At 44.8% G+C, this 18,869-nt stretch overlaps 1 protein-coding gene across 8 annotated transcripts in view; it reads left to right on the forward strand.

Annotated features, from left to right (window-relative positions):
* The window catches only part of CELF1 (CUGBP Elav-like family member 1), a 1,362,987-nt gene that overhangs the window by 53,231 nt on the left and 1,290,887 nt on the right, over positions 1-18,869 (forward strand). The window lies entirely within an intron of this gene.

An 18,869-nucleotide genomic window follows, 5' to 3' on the forward strand; every position in this document is an offset into this window, starting at 1 on the left:
GCTTCCTGGGCAGACAGGTTTCCCTCGGGGTACCTTCCTTTTATTTTTGACAACTTGGGGTAAATTTTTCCCTTATGTCTAGCAGAAAGGGCCAATATGCATGTGGTAGACATATCCATTGTAAGGATTTCCACTTGTCTTTTTTGTTTTGGTGATCAGTGTCCGTTCCTGTGATATTTGTTTTGTATTTACTTCTAAGACTAGTTGTATTGGCTTACCAGCCTTACCATTTTCCTGAAGAAGAAATGGTTGAAAGCCTTAGCTCTGTTCTCCATTGTTAACAAATCTCCCATGGTGGGCATTCTCTTCAGGTAAAGGTGAAGAGAAAAAACATTGAAGAGGATAATGAAGCTACCGTACCTTTGGCTTTTCTTTCTCAGAAACCAGTGTATCTGCTGTGGGAATAACCGAGTCCTTGCACCATCTGTCCAGTGTGTTTGATCTCTCTGGTATTGCTCCATGGAATGCTGCTAAAAGTTAGGAACCAGATGCATCTGCCAAGACCAAAAACCAATCCGCTGCCACGAAGGGAGAAAACCTTTATCCCCCCCTTCCACCACCTCTATTACAAAGGAGTAAAAAGATGAATAGTATAGTTTTGCCAAAGAGCTTTTCATTCATCTCTCATTTTAAGAGGAAATGGGTCCCTCAATTCTTCTGAGTAATTACTGTCCGAGTCTGAACATAAATGGCTTGTGTGTGCATCTCAGGATGTTCTTCGTGTTTCACTGTTGCAGTCATCACACTTGGGTTATCTAGCTGCAGATAGCCCTGTCGGCCCGAATACCAGAGACTTCGTATTTCTGCATCGGTTGCTGATGTTCCTGGTCTGATGTCAGGTCTTCAGGGGTATAAAAGAAGGCAGAAGTAGAAACCTTCATCATTTTTCATTCTGACTGGATGTGACTCGAGACTAATACTTCCTTTATGCCCAAAGTGGTGTCCAGTGTGGCTCTCAGCCAATTTATCCATTTGCCAGCCTTCTTCCGTAATCCTCAAAATAAATGGGAAAGGATCCTGCACTCCTTGGACGTGTACAGACGGCTCAGATTCTACCAGTATAGGACTAAGCCTTTCAGGAAGGCTGACCAGTTACTACCTAGATGTTCTTCGTGCATACAGCTGCAGTCATCGAACTTGGGTTATCTGCCGTCAGGCGGGTCCTCGGTCGGCCGAATTCCAAGGTCTAGGTCCGGCGTCTGTTGTCGTCGCTTCTTCCCTGACGTCAGTGCGGCAGGGGTATAAAAGAGGCAGCCGACACCATTTTCTTCAGTCTTTCTTGCCGCGCGGTGCCCGAAGCAGAAGCAGTTCGGAAGTGCCGGTCGGCCAGCTCCTGAGATTTACGAAAGTATTTCAGCCGAAGTCGTCTTTAAAGCTAAGTACCCCGTTGGGGAAACTTTTCTTGCCTGAGACCGATGTCAGACAAAGTTAATAATTGCATTTCTTGTGGGAAGCAAATACCGCATAAAGATTTTCACTCTTACTGTATACCTTGCTTAGGGCCAGACCACAACGTCTCGGCCTGCCGTTTTTGTGCTAGGTTTAACAAGCGCACTATTAAGCGTCGGGCGGAGTTCGCCCTTCATTATTTTGGCAAAACATTTAATTATATTATGTCGTCGGATATGCCGCCAGTTTTGGGCAAAAAACGCAAGGATAAGGACAGACATCCGAGGCCTGCACCGACTACTGAGACCATGCTAAGGCCGACTACCGGTTCTCCGGTACTCAGTGAGGCGCCTATGCAGCCCCTGACTACCGATGAAACTTTATTACCGGTGACTTCAGTACCCGAGGTCGCAAGTTCCTTGGTCTCCATTCCCACTGCAGTTACCGACGCCACTCTTGGTGGAGAAACAGAAAGTTTAGCAAGGCCTGCCATTTCTGAAGGCGTTTTCAGGCCTACCACCTTATCTATTAAATCGTTCACTAAATCTAAAGCTCCAATGAAAATTAAAAAACAGGGTCCTCAAGCCCCCTCTCAAATTCCCATGCCCAAAAAACAGATGCTTAAAATGGCTGAGGATTTGATTTCACTCATCAGGGGCTCTCAACACCCCCTCAGACAAAAGACCCAGGATGGAGGAAGACTACCCTTCCTCAGATCAGGCATCTATTACCTCAGGCCTTTCTGAGGACCTGGATTATGCCTATTCCTCTTTTGAAGACTCTGATGCGGAGGAGTCTATTCCCTCGCGCCCCCCCCCCCTGAGGACTATTCTTTTGGAGAAACCCTACATACATTGAGAGAACGCTTCCACTGGGAAGGCCAAGATTACTCAGATTCCAAGAAAAGGCTCAGGGAATTTCTGCTGCTTCCCCAGCATAGGCCCCTGGCTATTCCTCCTGTCTTAGATATCTTGGATGATGTGTACGCAGAAGCCAGTCTTAATCCAGACTCTTTACCTCCTGCCCCTGTTAAACCAGACTGATATTACCGGGTTCCTGATTCTCACCAGTTCCTTTATAAAAGCCCTTCTGCTGACCCAGAAACAATTTCTCAGGGTCCCAAGGGGATTAAGGCCTCTACTGCTAAAAACCCTTTACCTTTAGAGAGGGATTCCAGAGCATTGGAAAGGTGGGGGAAAAAGGTGTATACATCAGCCACTTTAACCACGAGGGCATTAAACTGTCAATTTCATATGTTAAAGTACCAGCAGTTCTTGCTATTTTAGCTGAAAAGCAAAATGACACAAACAGAACAACCTGATTTGAAAGAGTTGCAAGATTTGTTGCATGGAGCAGAACAAATGGGGAAACATACCTTACAGTGTGGTTTAATGCTTTGGAGGCCTCACGCAGAGCTGCTGTCACGGGGTCTGTCATACGTAGACACGCTTGTATCAAAGAACAAACCTTGCCAGATCATGTCAAAGCAAAACGATTAGATGCACCACTACAAAAAGATGTACTGTTCGGTGTTAAAGCTGAGGAGGTACTAAAGAAAATGGAGGAAAAAGCTAAATCTATGCAAACAGTAAAAGATTTCTTGCAGGTGCAGCCTCCACGTTTCAGCAGAAAATGGCCTTCAAAAAATTGGTCCTTTCCAGCCATGGACAGACCCCAAAGGGGTAGATACAGACGCCCAAGGGGTAGAGGACAACCTCAAGGATCTTGCAGAAGCCAGGCAATGGCAATCACCAGCCCCAAGAGTTGGAGAAGACAGAACACAGTCATTTAGAAAACAGACGCAATGACTTTCCCCTTTGCCTACCAAACAAAGCTATAATGGCAGCACCTTTGAGCGGAAAACTGGCCTTATTTTCAAAAAAACTGGCACATTGTTACAAAGGACAAATGGATTCTGGATATTATAGACAGAGGCTACAGATTTCACTTACTCACCCTTCCAAAGATGAGGGGCATGCCAAACCTGCCACAAAATCAATGGGCAGAGGCACAAAAACAAATTTCTGCTCTCATGGATATGAAAGCAATTCAAGAGTTACCTGCAAAAGAACAAGGTCAAGGTTTTTATTCAACACTATTTCTGGTACCAAGGAAGGACAATGACTGGAGACCCATCTTAGACCTATCTATTCTAAACGCATATCTAGAGGTACCAAAATTCAAGATGCTCACATTACAGCTGCTTCTTCCCATGCTGGGCAAGGAGTCTTGGCTGGCAACGTTGGACCTCAAGGAGGCATACCTGCATGTCCCTATCGGACAAGATTGCAGAAGATACCTCAGATTTCTTGCAGGTTCAACCCATTATCAATTCTGTGCATTGCCCTTTGGCTTATCTGCTGCGCCCAGAGTGTTTACGAAATGCCTGGCATCAGTAATTGCTTTTTGCAGACAACGAGGAATACAAATCTACCCATAGCTGGATGACTGCCTGATCCAAGCGGACAGCAAGGACATTCTATTGCAACATCTGGCGTTTGTAATAAAACTGTTAAATTGCCTGGGGTACACAGTAAGCAAAAAGAAATCAAAACTAATACCCTCTCAACAGATAATTTTCCTGGGTGCCAGCTTAAATACAACGGCCCAGATGGCTTACCTCATGCCAGGCAAACAAGGGCAACTGTCTCAATACTTCAACAAAATGGCAACTTTAACCAGGCTAACTGCAAGGAAAATCCTGCAGGCTCTGTGATTCATGGCATCTTGCATTCTACTAATACCATTTGCAAAGCTGCATGTGAGGAAACTACAATGGTACCTAAAAAACTTACGGTCTCAACACAAACACAGCTTGGAAACAATTTTACCACTCATTCCATGCCTTCAAAAGGAATTTTTGTGGTGGGCTCAAGCTTGCCAAAGAAACACGGGTCTCCCTTTCTGTATACCACAAGCAAGGCAAGTCTTCACAACAGACGCCTCAGACTACGCATGGGGAGCACACATGGCAGACCAGTGCATCCAGGGAAAATGGTCCCAAAAACAAATGCACCTACACATCAAACAAAAGGAGATGCTAGCTGTGCAAAATGCTCTCATGAATTTCAAGGACCTACTGCAACCGGGCCAGCTATTGATAAGGGCAGACAACACCACAGTCATGTGGTACATAAACAGGGAGGGACGCATTCATACCCCCTATGCAGGCAAGCTATGACCCTGTGGAACACAGCATTGGAATTACAAGTTCAACTACAGGCACAATTCCTGCCAGGGAAGGAAAACACTCTGGCAGACAACTTAAGCAGAAATATGACAGACCCTCACGAATGGAAGTTGCATCCTCAAGTCTTCTCAAAGATAACTCAAGCATGGGGACAGCCAGACATAGATCTATTTGCCTCCCACAGCAATTACCAGTTGGAAAAATTCTGCTCAAGGACCTATCATCCGCAGGCCTGGAAAGTGGACGCACTATCTTTCAGTTGGACAGCATTGACAGTCTATGCCTTCCCGCCTCTACCTCTACTGTCCAAAGTCCTATTAAAAACCACAACAGAGAGGCCAAAAATGATTCTCATTGCTCCAGACTGGCCACGACAGCACTGGTATCCTCTCTTAAAGAACCTGTCACACTCACCACCATGGATCCTACCTCAAGTTCCTCCTCTGTTGTCACAGCACAACTACAAGATCCTTCACAGCCAGCTCAGAACTCTAAATTTAGCTGCATGGAAAATACTTTAATTTGCCAACAGGCTCTCCTCTCCAAGGAGGTACAGGATGTCATCTTGGAGGCCAGGAGACCCTCTACTAGAAAAACCTACTCCGCCAAATGAAAACTATTTTGCTCCTGGAATCAAGCAAAGGGCCAGAATCCTTGGGTAATAAATATACCTCAGATTTTACAGTACCTAGCTGAGATGTTAAACAGTGGCCTTTCCTTCTCTTCCATCAAGATCCACGCTTCAGCAATTTCAGCACATTACAGTACGGATCCTCCTTTATTCTCACATCCTCTATTAAGGCAGTTTCTCAGAGGGGCAAAAAATATAAAACCCCCACGGAAACCACCAGCTCCAGCTTGGGACCTCAACTTCGTATTGGAGAAACTGACACTGCCTCCTTTTGAGCTGGCCTCTTCAGCAGAGTTACAATACTTGTGGAAAACAGCTTTGCTTCTGGCTATTACCTCAGCACACAGGGTTTCGGAGTTACAGGCCCTCATGGCTGTGCAACCATTCATAATTTTCCATCAGGACAGGGTTTCCTTACGAACCAACCCTACCTTCATGTCAAAAGTAGTATCAAGTGTGGCTTTGAATCAGACTATTCATTTACCTACCTTTTATCCAAATCCCCAGAACAAAGGGGAGAGGCTACTCCACTCCTTGGACATTCAGAGCAACCGTTGTATTACTTGGACAGAACAAAGTCATTCAGGAAATCTGAGCAGCTCTTTTTGTCCTATGCTACAGGTGCTCAAGGAAAGGCTATTTCCAAACAGACTATTTCAAAATGGATAGCCCACTGCATACGTTTTTGTTATTCATTTCATGGAAAATCAGTGCCTGTATACATCAGATCCCAGTCCACCAGGGCTACAGCTACCTCAGCAGCTTTCCTCAGGGGGGTCCCTACCAAGGACATTCTGGAAGCAGCTACTTGAGTTCAGTGCACACTTTCACCAAACACTACCACCTTCCACTATACTCAAAATCTAGAGCGGACTTTGCCACAGCAGTCCTGCAGGGCATTCTAGCCCCTCCTAATTCCGCTTAGTACCAGCCACCCTTACTTAGCTTTGGGATTCTACCCAAGTGTGATGACTGCAGCTGTATGCACGAAGAACATAGTACAGTTTTGTACCTACCATAAATGTAGATGCTCGAGTGCGCATACAGCTGTAGTCCAGGTTACCCTCCCTCCATCCCCTCTTAGGACAGAGCTTATGACAAACACCTTTAACATACAACCTATTTGGGGTATTCCTGTATGGTGTATTTGCTTGCAACTACTGTTTTGATTTATCTACTTATGTATGTTTACATAACATCATGTATGTATTGCCTTCCTTTCTGGGGGCACTTGACATCTGGGGCAAGAAAAACTGAAGAAAATGGCGTCGGCTGCCTCTTTTATACCCCTGCCGCACTGACAGGAAGAAGCGACGACAACCGACGCCGGACCTAGACTTTGGAATTCGGCCGACCGAGGACCCGCCTGACGGCAGATGAACCCAAGTGTGATGACTGCAGCTGTATGAGCACTCGAACATCTACATTTACGGTAGGTACAAAACTGTACTTTTTGCACCGTGGGCAGAAGGCAAGGCCATTTCAAAACAGACAATTTCCAAATGGATAACACACTATCCATTTCTGTTACAAACACCATGAGAAACCAACCCCTCAGGGGGTCAGAACACATTCCACTAGGGCAACTTCCACCTCTGCAGCATTCCTCTGGGGAGTCCCTATGAGGGATATTCTGGAGGCTGCTACCTAGAGTTCTGTACACATACTCACCAGGCTATATCACCTGCCTATGTTTTCCAAATCCAGGGCGGACTTTGCAACTGCCGTCTTGCATGGCATGCTAGCCAGACCAATTACTTCTTGACTGCCTCCATCCTTTCTACAGCTTTGGGAACCAACCCAAGTGTGATGACTGCACCAGTGAAACGCAAAGAACCTAGTACAGTTGTGTACACTTACCATAAATGTAGATGTTAGAGTGTATTCACTGTTGCAGTCCTGGATGTTCATCGTGTTTCACTGTTGCAGTCATTACTCTTGGGTTATCCTGCTGGCAGGCTACCCTCCGTCGGCCAGAATTCCAAAGTCTATGTCTGGCGTCGGTTGCTGTCGCCTCTTCCCTGATGTCAGTGCGCCAGGGGTATAAAAGATACAGCCGACGCCATTTTCTTCAGTCTTTCTTGTCGCGCGGTGCTTGAAGCAAAAGTAGTTAGCAAGTGCCGGTCGGCCGGCTCCTGAAATTTTCAAATCTGAATTTCAGAACCGAAGTCTTCATTAAAGCTAAGTACCCCATTGGGGAAACTTTTTTCTTGCTCCAGACCGATGTCAGAAAAAGTTAACAATTGTATTTCTTTTGGGAAGCAAATACCTCATAAGGATTTTCACTCTTACTCTATTCCTTGCGTAGGCCCTGATCACAATGTTGCTAGCTGTCGGTTTTGTGCTAGATTTAACCAGTGCACTATTAAGCGTCGGTTCGATTTTGCATTTCATTACTTTGGCCGAAGATTTAATTATATAATGCCATCGGACCAGCTGACAACCGGAGTTTACAAAAAACGCAAGGACAAGGAAAATGATGGGCATCCGTGGTCCAAAACCGATGAGGCTTCTGCTAGGCCAGTCACCGGTTCTTAATGAGGTGCTTTCGCAGCCCCTGGCACCCGCTACCTCAGAGCCACAGGCCGCTTCCGACTCCCACGTGGAGCCGACTGGGCCTTTGGATACTCAAGGTGTTGGATACTCGGAAATCATTCCCTCAGATGGGTCCGGAGCCGCTGATCAGGCATCGGCTTCTGAGGGTGTCTTCAGACCTACACAACTATATATTAAGCCATCTTCAGCTTCAAAGACTAAAGCAGCTCTAAAGACAAAGAAACAAGTACAGCATACTCCTACTCAGACTTCCATGCCTAAAAAACAGATGCTCATAATGGCCGAAGACCTAATTACTTTGATCAGGGGTTCCCATCCCCCTCCTGATAAGAGGCCTATGCAAGAGACAGAGTATGATGATTTCTATTTCCTCTGATTCCTCTTCTGAGCAGGATTACTCCATGCTGAAGAATCCATTCCTTCAGCATCTCCTCCCGAGGATTATTCTTTTGGGGAAACCCTGCATACCATGAGGGAGCATTTCCATTGGGAGAGTCAAGATTATTCTGAATCTAAGAAAATGCTCAGAGACTTTCTGCTACTTCCTCAGCATAGACCCCTTGCTATTCCACCTGTTCTAGACATTGTAGATGATTTATTTTCAGAGTCCGGCCTGTCCCCTGACTCTTTACCCCCTGCACCTGCTAAGCCAGACAGATACTACAGGGTCCCGGATTCTCATAAATTTCTATATAAAAACCCCGCTGCTGACCCAGAAACTATATCTCGGGGGCCCCAAAGGGGTTAAAGCTTCCACTGCAAAAAACTTTGTCCACTCTGATAGGGATTCTAGGACTCTAGACAGATGAGGGAAGAAAGTCTACACTTCTGCTACTCTGGCTGTAAGGGCTTTAAATTGTCAGTTTCATATACTTAAATATCAGCAATATTTAATGTCACTGCTTAAACAGAAATTGTTGACAAATACTGAATGTTCAGAGAACAAGGAATTGCAGGATTTATTGCATGCAGCTGAACAAGTTGGAAAGCATACTTTGCAATGTGGTTATGATTCACTGGAGGCCTTTTACAGGGCCGCTGTTACAGGTTCTGTTATTAGAAGGCATGCTTGGTTAAAGAAACAGAATCTGCCTGATCGTGTTAAAGCAAAATTATTAGATGCACCATTACAGCATGATACTTTTTTTGTACTAAAGCAGAAGAGGTGTTGAAAAAAATGGAGGATAAGCAAAATCCATGCAGACAGTCAAGGATTTCTTATAGGTACAGCCATCCAGGTTTAGCAGGAACTGGCCTTCTAAACATTGATCCTTTCCAGTGTCAGACAGATCACAAAGAGGCAGATGCAGGTGTTCCAGAGGCAGATATCAGCACCAAGGCTCATACAGGCCTAAACAATGGGGTGCTCCTACCTCCAAAAGCGGAGAAGACAAATCACAGCCTTACAGGAAACAGTCCCAATGACTTTCCTCTACCAGATCCAAGCACTTTGCTTTTGGCGGCCCCCTTATGGTGAAAACTAGCACTTTTTTCTTCAAATTGGCAAATGGTTACCAAAGACAAATGGGTCCTGAACATAGTGTCCCAAGGCTACAGGTTCCATTTTCACACACTACCAAGGTCAAAAGGTATGCCAGACCTGCCACATAATCAATGGGCAGATGCACAAAAACAAATTACAGCCCTCATGGACATGAGGGCCATTCAGCAAGTACCACAACAAGAGCAGGGGCAAGGATTTTACTCCAGACTTTTCCTAGTACCCAGAAAGGACAAAACCTGGAGACCAGTACTGGACCTGTCTATACTAAATACGTTTCTGGAAGTTCCAAAATTCAAGATGTTGACTCTACAACAGCTACTGCTCATGCTGGGCAAGAAGGCTTGGCTCGTAACTTTGGACCTAAAAAAGGCATACCTGCATGTCCCAATCAGACAATCTTGCAGAAGCTACCTCAGATTCATAGCTGGCTCAATGCATTACCAATTCTCTGCACTGCCCTTTGGCTTATCTACTGTGCCCAGGGTCTTCACAAAATGCCTGGCACCAGTAATTGCAGTTTGCAGACAAAATGGAATTCAAATATATCCCTACTTGGACGACTGCCTAATTCAAGCAGAGAACAAAGACATTCTTCTAAAGCATCTGGCATTTGTAAAACGATTACTAATTGGCCAAGGGTACACAGTAAACGAAAAGAAATCAAAACTAGTGCCTTCTCAAGAGATAATATTCCTGAGTGCAAGCTTAAATACAACTGCCCAGATGGCTTATCTCACGCCAGACAAACAAAAGCAACTGACTACTTACTTCAAGAAATTTGCAACAAAACCCCACTTATCTGCAAGGAAAATCCTGCAGGCCTTGGGTTTCATGACATCCTGCATTCTACTAATTCCATATGCCAGACTGCATATGAGGAAACTGCAATGGTATCTAAAAAGTGTTTGGACTCAGCATTGCCACAGCCTGTAGACAGTAATTGCACTCATTCCCTGCCTGCAACAGGAGTTTCGATGGTGGGCAGAAGCCTGTCACCACAACAAGGGTCTGCCATTCGGTTTACCCACAGCCAGACAGACACCGACAATGGATGCATCAGATTACAACTGGGGGGGCCCTTATGGCAGGAAAATGTATTCAAGGCACATGTCCTGCAAACCAGATGCTTCTTCACATCAATCAAAAAGAGATGCTAGCTGTTCAAAATGCCCTGACAGCTTTCAAGGACCTGCTTCACCCAGGACAGTTACTGATAAAGACAGACAACACTACGGTCATGTGGTACATAAACAAGCAGGTAGGTACACATTCCTACCCCCTCTGCAGACAAGCAATGACCTTATGGGACACCGTATTGGCTTTTCAAGTTCACCTGCAAACACAGTTCCTGCCAGGAAAAACAAGTACTCTGGCAGACGAACTAAGCAGAAACCTCATGGATCCCCACGAATGGAAACTGGATCCTGAAGTCTTCAGCATGATAATAAGGAAATGGGGATACCCAGACATAGCTCTATTTGCCTCCCCTCACAACTGCCAATTGCAGAGATTTTGCACAAGGATTTACCACAAGCAAGCATGGAATGTGGACGCCCTATCCTTCATCTGGAAAAATCTAACAGTATATGCTTTTCCCCCACTGCCTCTCCTTCCCAGGGTACTCCTAAAGTTCAGACGAGAAGCCAAAAATGATACTGATTGCACCAGATTGGCCACGCCAGCACTGGTACCCAAGCCTAAAGAGCTTGTCTCAAGGTCCAGCATGGATATTGCCTCAAACTTCTTACTTGCTGACCCAACAAAACAATCAGATCCTGCACAGCCAACTCAGGACCTTAAATCTGGCAGCATGGCGGATAATGTAGCCATTCAGAACACTCTCTTTCAAAACCTGTTATGGATGTTATCTTGGAGGCCCAGTACCAGAAAATCTTATGCAGAAAAATGGAAGAGATTCTGTGCTTGGAACCAGGAAAAAGGCATTGACACGTGTGTATCAAATATTCCTCAGATTTTACAATACCTAACTGAGATGCTGAACAAAGGCCTTTCTCTCTCATCAATTAAGATTCATGCCTCTGCCATTTCAGCCGACTACAATACGGAACCACCTATCTTTTCTCATCCTTTAATAAGGTAGTACCTCAGAGGGGCCAAAAACATTAGGCCTCCAAGGAGAGCACCAATTCCCGCCTGGGACCTTAGTTATGTTTTGGAAAAACTCACACTGCCTCCTTTCGAGCCAGCATCAACAGCAGATATAAAATTCTTATCCTGGAAAAAAGCTCTGCTCCTAGCAATAACCTCTGCAAGGCGAGTCTTGGAGTTACAAGCACTAATGGCTGTGGAACCTTTCATCATTTTTTATCCAGACAGGGTTTTTCTGAGGAGAAACCCTACATTTATGCCTAAGGTGGTGTCCAGTGTGGCCCTCAACCAAACCATTCACTTGCCTACCTTTTATCCAAATCCACAGAACAAGGGTGAGAAAAAAATCTGCATTCTTTGGCCATACACAGGCAGTTACACTTCTACTTGGACAGAACTAAAGCTTTCAGAAAGACTGAGCAACTTTTACTGTCATATGCTGCAGGATAACAAGGAAAGGCTATCTCAAAACAGACCATTTCTAAATGGATAGGCTATTGCATCCGCTTCTGCTATTTTCAGCATGGCAAATCAGTGCCTAAGGGCATTAGGCCTCATTCCACCAGAGCAGCAGCCACTTCAGCAGCCTTCATCAGAGGAGTACCAACCAAAGATATCTTAGAGGCTGCAACTTGGAGTTCAGTGCACAACTTCAGAAAGCACTACCACTTACCTCTTTTCTCTAAGTCCAGAGCAGGCTTTGCCACTGCAGTTCTGCAGGGCCTCATAGCCTCTCCTAATCCTGTTTAGCCCAGCCACCCATCCTCAGCTGTGGATTCAACCCAAGAGTAATGACTGCAACAGTGAAACACGATGAACATAGTACAGTTGTGTACCTACCATAAATGTAGATGTTCGAGTGTATTCACTGTTGCAGTCCAGGATGTCCTTCGTGGTTCACTGTTGCAGTCATGACTGTAGGGTTCTTCCTGCCAGCAGCAGCCCTCGATCAGTCAGAATCCCAAAGTCTGGATTGGGCATCAGCTGAGGTCACTTTTATCCTGACGTCAATGCGCCAGAAGTAGAAAGACCTCAGCCGACTCCATTACCCCAGTCTTTCTTGCCGCACGGTGCCCTGAGCAGTTCGCTGATGCCGGTCGGCCTACTCCTGTCTGTTTTTGGATTTACTTCCAGGAATTTTCGTTTTATAAGATAAGTACCCCGTTGTGGATGTCTTTTTCGTGCTCCAGTCAGATGTCAGAAAAAGTTAATAATTTTATTTCTTGTGGGAAACAAGCACTTCATAGGGATTTTCACTTTTATTGTATTCCCTGCCTGGGGCCTGACCACGACGTTGCTAATTATGGATTTTGTGCTAGATTTAATCAGCGTACTATTAGGCGTAGCTACAACTTTGCCTTCTACTATTTTGGTAAAAGGTTTAATTATAATATGTCTTTGGATTCTTTTCCGGCTTCTGGTGTGTGCAAGAGGCGCAAAGGTAAAGACAGGCCTCCGAGGTCCAAAGCAGGATATTACTCAGTTATTGCCAGTTGCTGGTTCGTCGGTCGTCAGTGTGGTGCCTTTGCAGCCCCTGTCGTCCGCCTCTTTTGAACCAATTGCCTGTACCAACTCCGGTGTGGAGCTGATAGGGCCTTCAGAATTGCCAGGGAATAGACCTTCGGATACTACTCCCTCAGTTGGGTCCGGAGCCGGTAGGCAGGTACCGGCTTCTGAGGGAGTTTTCAGGCCTTCACAGCTTCATGTAAATATGGATTCAGTTTTCCATTCTAAGACAATGACTAAGGCTCCAGCTAAAAAGAAATGGCAAGCACAGACACCTTTTGATTAGGGTCCTAGGCCTCAAAGACAGATGCTTAGGATAGCTGAAGATTTGTTATCTATGATCAGGGGATGTTCATCGTGCATACAGCTGCAGTTATAACAGATGGGTTATCCTGCCATCAGGCGGGTCCTCGGTCGGCCGAATTCCAAAGTCTAGGTCCGGCGTCGGTTGTCGTCGCTTCCTCCCTGACGTCAGTGCGGCAGGGGTATAAAAGAGCCAGCCGACGCCATCTTCAGTCTTTCTTGCCGCGCGGTGCCCGAAGCAGAAGTAGTTCGCAAGTGCCGGTCGGCCAGCTCCTGAGATTTACGAAAATATTTCAGCCGAAGTCTTCTTGAAAGCTAGGTACCCCGTTGGGGAAACCTTTCTTGCCTCAGACCGATGTCAGACAAAGTTAATAATTGCATTTCATGTGGGAAGCAAATACCGCATAAGGATTTCCATTCTTTCTGTATTCCTTGCTTAGGCCCAGACCACGACGTCTCGGCCTGCCGTTTTTGTGCTAGATTCAACAAACGCACTATTAAGCGCCGGGCGGAGTTCACCCACCACTATTTTGATAAAAAATGTAATTACATTATGTCGTCGGATACTCCGACTCAAGTTTTTAGTAAAAGACGCAAAGATAAGGACCGACATACGAGGTCCGTGACTTCTACCGACACCACGCTAAGGCCGACTACCGGTTCTCCGGTTCTCAGCAAGACGCCTACGCAGCCCCTGAGTACCGATGACACTTCATTACCGGTGTCTTCTGTGCCCGAGGTCGCAGGCTCCTCTGCCCCCATTCCAACTGCAGATACCGACGCCACTCTTGGCAGGGAAACTCAGAGTTTAGACAGGCCTGCCATTTCTCAAGGTGTATTCAGGCCTTCTTCCTTCTCCATTAAGGCTTTCACAAAATCTAAAGCAGCCATGAAAACTAATAAACAAGGACCACAGACCCCCTCTCACGGTCCCATGCCTAAAAAACAGATGCTCAAAATGGCTGAGGATTTGATTACTCTTATCAGGGGTTCTCAACACCCCTCGGACAAAAGGCCCAGATTGAAGGAAGACTACCCTTCCTCAGATCAAGCCTGTATTACCTCTGAACATTCTGAGGACCAGGAATATACATATTCTCCTTTTGAAGACTCTGGTGCAGAGGAGTCTATTCCCTCGGTCTCCCCCCCTGAGGACTATTCTTTTGGGGAAACCCTACATGCCTTGAGGGAACACTTTCACTGGGAAGGCCAAGATTACTCAGATTCCAAGAAAAGGCTCAGGGATTTTTTCTTGCTCCCCCAGCACAGGCCTCTGGCTATCCCTCCTGTCTTAGATATATTAGATGATGTGTACACAGAAGCCAGCCTCAACCCAGATTCTTTACCTCCAGCTCCTGTTAAACCTGACAGGTATTACCGGGTTCCTGATTCACACCAGTTCCTATACAAAAGCCATGCTGCTGACCCAGAAACTATTTCACAGTGTCCCAAGGGAATTAAGGCCTCTACTGCTAAAAACCCATTACCTTCAGAGAGAGATTCCAGAGCTTTAGAAAGGTGAGGGGAAAAGGTGTTTACCTCGGCCACTTTAACCATGAGGGCATTAAACTGTCAGTTCCCATATGTTAAAGTATCAACAGTTTTTGTTATCTCAGCTGAAAAGCAAAATGACACAACCTGAGCAACCAGATTTAAAGGAGTACCGCACCCACAGACTCAAAAAACATGTTTAAAACATCATGGCATGATGTTTCCTACACTTTAACAGCACTCTGGGATTATTTACAGTATTTTAAATATTTTTATATGTAATTCCAAACTCTGACCACCTGGAGGCGGGCATATTGACGTGGCTTGGATAAATCAGGTTGCCATCCAGTATCCCAGAAATCATTGTTTGGCTCAAAAATGTTACATCATGCAGGCCTCAGTTTGCCTAAAGTTCCTGTCATTTCATAGGTGTTGCATGCGTACAAAGTACTGAGTAAAATAGAACAGTGTAAGTAACATTCCCTGCTGCTGGATGACTACTTAAAACAGAAACAGTGCAAATGCCACAGAACACACTCAAAGTGTTGTTTACTGCTGCCTTTTTTCTAATTTAGTTTAAATGGCACTAATTTGTGAGAGAATGAATTCCAGTCCATTTACTTCTCCCCTCCCCCATAACACTTAGCTTCCCTAGCTGTCAAAGTCCTGAGGGTAATTTGACCTGGTAATTTCATTGATTGGCAGATCTCAGCAGGGTGCTTGACTCATGTAATTTAATCTTTGCTCTAGCATTTACTTTGTTAGAGGGCCATTTTTTTTGCTGCACTATAGCCATGGCCTTACTTGACTGCAATCACATCCAGTAAGGTCTTGCACCAAGGAGCTAAAGAATAAAACATTTATACTATTAACAAGTTTAGATCTTTATTATTTTAAGTGTTAAGGTATCACTTCATGCTTCCACCTTGTTAAAAATTGAGATTTACATGTGCAAATTGTGTTGGTATGCAGTGTTTGCCTTCATATGTTTTTACTCCACTGGTTGGTTTGCAAAAAAAAAAAAACGTTTTCAGTGTCCCTGGATTTGCCTTTGTACATACAGACCACATTGCTATATTTTCCCCTTCCTTTTTCTTGTGTCCAGATGTCACTTATAACAAAGTACATTTTTTATTGATTTTTTTTTAAATAAAGGACATCAAGGTTAACTTACCTTGAATCAGATAATGGATGCCACTGCAAAGAATCACTGTTGAAATATTTGTGCATGGACAAAATCCCTTACTAAATCTATTTGCCAGCCTCCAGTTCAATTGGCGCTATGGCTTTAATATACTGGTGTGTTTGCTCATGTCTTCCAAATATCTCCACCATTACATACCAGTTTTGCAGTGTAGTAACCACCTGACATGCCCATACACCTTTAGCCATCAATATGCAGCTACTCCTGTTCATGTGAGTATGTGAATTCAATTTCAGACTTAAGGTGTGGAAGCTGCACTGAATAATTCTAGGTGTTTGTTCAGGTTTCACATGGTGCTTGCTTAGAGCTACTCTCATATTAAGCCACTATGAATATGTTGCACTGCCACCTCTGATACCAGGGTAATGTTTTAATCTTTCTATTACCGCACTGCACACTAGCAGTATCTGGTGCAAATACAACAGAGAAGTATGCAAGCGATACACCACCTAAGCATCATCTGCCGTGCAGAATTTACAAGTATGCATACCAAATTTCTGTGTTTCCAAACATCGGTGTTACTACACTACTACTGAATAAAATGAACAGCACTCAGGCTGGGGGAAGGACAAGGGAGCCATGACATCACAGAATGGGTGGGTCTTATTATTTTAGTTAGAATCAGATGATGGCTGTGGTGATGTCACTTTGGGGGAGGGAACTGATTAAAAAAAAAAGTACCTGCACTGCCTGGCCTCGATGATGTCAGTAATTGGGCAACTCCAGCAAGCTTTATTCAAATGTGAGAGAATCATTTTGTAAGTGAAACCATCACAGTATGAGAAGGTAGGCTTCTTTTACAGAAGTAAGGGGAATTATAAAAATTGTAAATGCTTTATTGTTGTTGCTTTACAGAGGACAATGTAAATAGGGAGGAAAAGGGCCGTGACGTTGAGGAATACATTAGAGAAACCTGTTGTACTCCTTTAAAGGAGTTGCAGGATTTGTTGCATAGTGCAGAGCAAGTGGGTAAACATACCTTGCAGTGTGGTTTTGATGCTTTAGAGGCCTCATGTAGAGCTGCTGTTACAGGGTCTGTCATATGTAGACATGCTTGGCTCAAAGAGCAAATCTTACCAGATCATGTCAAAGCTAAATTACTAGATGCACCTCTTCTAAAAGATGTATTGTTAGGTGTTAAAGCTGAGGAGGTATTAAAGAAAATGGAGGAAAAGGCAAGATCAATGCAAGCAGTGAAACATTTCCTGCAGGTACAACCTCCACGTTTCAGCAAAAACTGGCCTTCAAAAAATTGGTCCTTTCCAGCCACGGACAGACCTCAGAGGCAGATACAGGCACCCGAGGGGTAGAGGGCAATCTCAAGGATCATTCAGAGCCAGACAATGGCAGACACCAACCCCAGGAGGTGGAGAAGATAGATCACAGTCATTCAGAAAGCAGACACAATGACTTTCCCCTTTGCCTGCCAAGCAAAGCTTTAATGGCACCACCTTTAGGCGGAAAACTGGCATTATTCTCAAAAAATTGGCATATTGTCACAAAAGACAAATGTATCCTGGACATTATAGACAGAGGCTACAGATTTCACTTTCACAACCTTCCAAAAATGAGAGGCATGCCAAACCTGCCACAAAATCAAAGGGCAGAGGCACAAAAACAAATTTCAGCTCTCATGGACATGAAAGCTATTCAAGAGGTACCTGCAAAAGAACAAGGTCAAGGTTTTTATTCCAGACTATTCCTGGTACCAAGGAAGGACAAAGATTGGAGACCTATTTTAGACCTATCCATCCTAAACACATATTTACACGTACCAAAATTCAAGATGCTGACATTACAGCAGCTTCTTCCCATGCTGGGCAAGGAGTCTTGGCTGGTAACATTGGACCTCAAGGAGGCATACCTGCATGTCCCTATCAGACAAGATTGCAGAAGATACCTCAGATTTCTTGCAGGTTCAACCCATTATCAATTCTCTGAATTGCCCTTTGGCTTATCTACTGCGCCCAGAGTGTTTACGAAATGCCTGGCATCAGTAATTGTCTTCTGCAGACTTCAAGGGATACAAATATGCCCATATCTGGACGACTGCCTGATCCAAGCGGACAGCAAGCACATACTTCTGAAACACCTGGCATTTGTAATAAAACTGTTGAACTTTCTGGGATACATAGTCAACGAAAAGAAATCAAAACTAATACCCTCTCAAACAATAATTTTCCTGGGTGCCAGCTTGAATACAAACACCCAGATGGCCTACCTCACGCCAGACAAACAAGGGCAACTATCTCAATACTTCAGCAAAATGGCAACTTTCACCAGGCTGACTGCAAGGAAAGTCCTGCAGGTTCTGGGATTCATGGCATCTTGCATCCTGCTGATCCCATGTGTAAAGCTGCATATGAGGAAACTTCAGTGGTACCTAAAAAACATATGGTCTCAACACAGCCACAGTTTGGAAATAATTATACCACTCATTCCATGTCTTCAAAAGGAATTTCTGTGGTGGGCTCAAGCATGCCAAAGAAACATAGGTCTCCCCTTCTGCATACCTCAAGCAAATCAAATCATCACAACAGACACCTCGGACTATGCCTGGGGGGGGGGGGGGGGGGGCGCTCATGACAGATCAGTGCATTCAGGGAAAATGGTCCCAAAAAGAGAAGCACCTACACATCAATCAAAAGGAAATGCTAGCAGTGCAAAATGCTATTATGGCCTTCAAAGACCTACTGCAGCCAGGCCAGCTATTGATAAGGACAGACAACACCACAGTTATGTGGTACATAAACAAATAGGGGGGAACTCATTCTTACCCCCTGTGCAGACTAGCCATGTTCCTTTGGAACACAGCTCTGGAATTGCAAATCCAACTTCAGGCACAATTCCTGCCAGGGAAGGAAAACACACTGGCAGACAGCCTAAGCAGAAATATGACAGATCCACACGAATGGAAGTTGCATCCTCAGGTTTTCGCAAAGATAACTCCGGCATGGGGACAGCCAGACATAGATCTCTTTGCTAC

Source organism: Protopterus annectens, chromosome 9.part0, assembly GCF_019279795.1.
Source record: "Protopterus annectens isolate FY-2018-M chromosome 9.part0, PAN1.0, whole genome shotgun sequence".
Taxonomy (NCBI): domain Eukaryota; kingdom Metazoa; phylum Chordata; order Ceratodontiformes; family Protopteridae; genus Protopterus; species Protopterus annectens.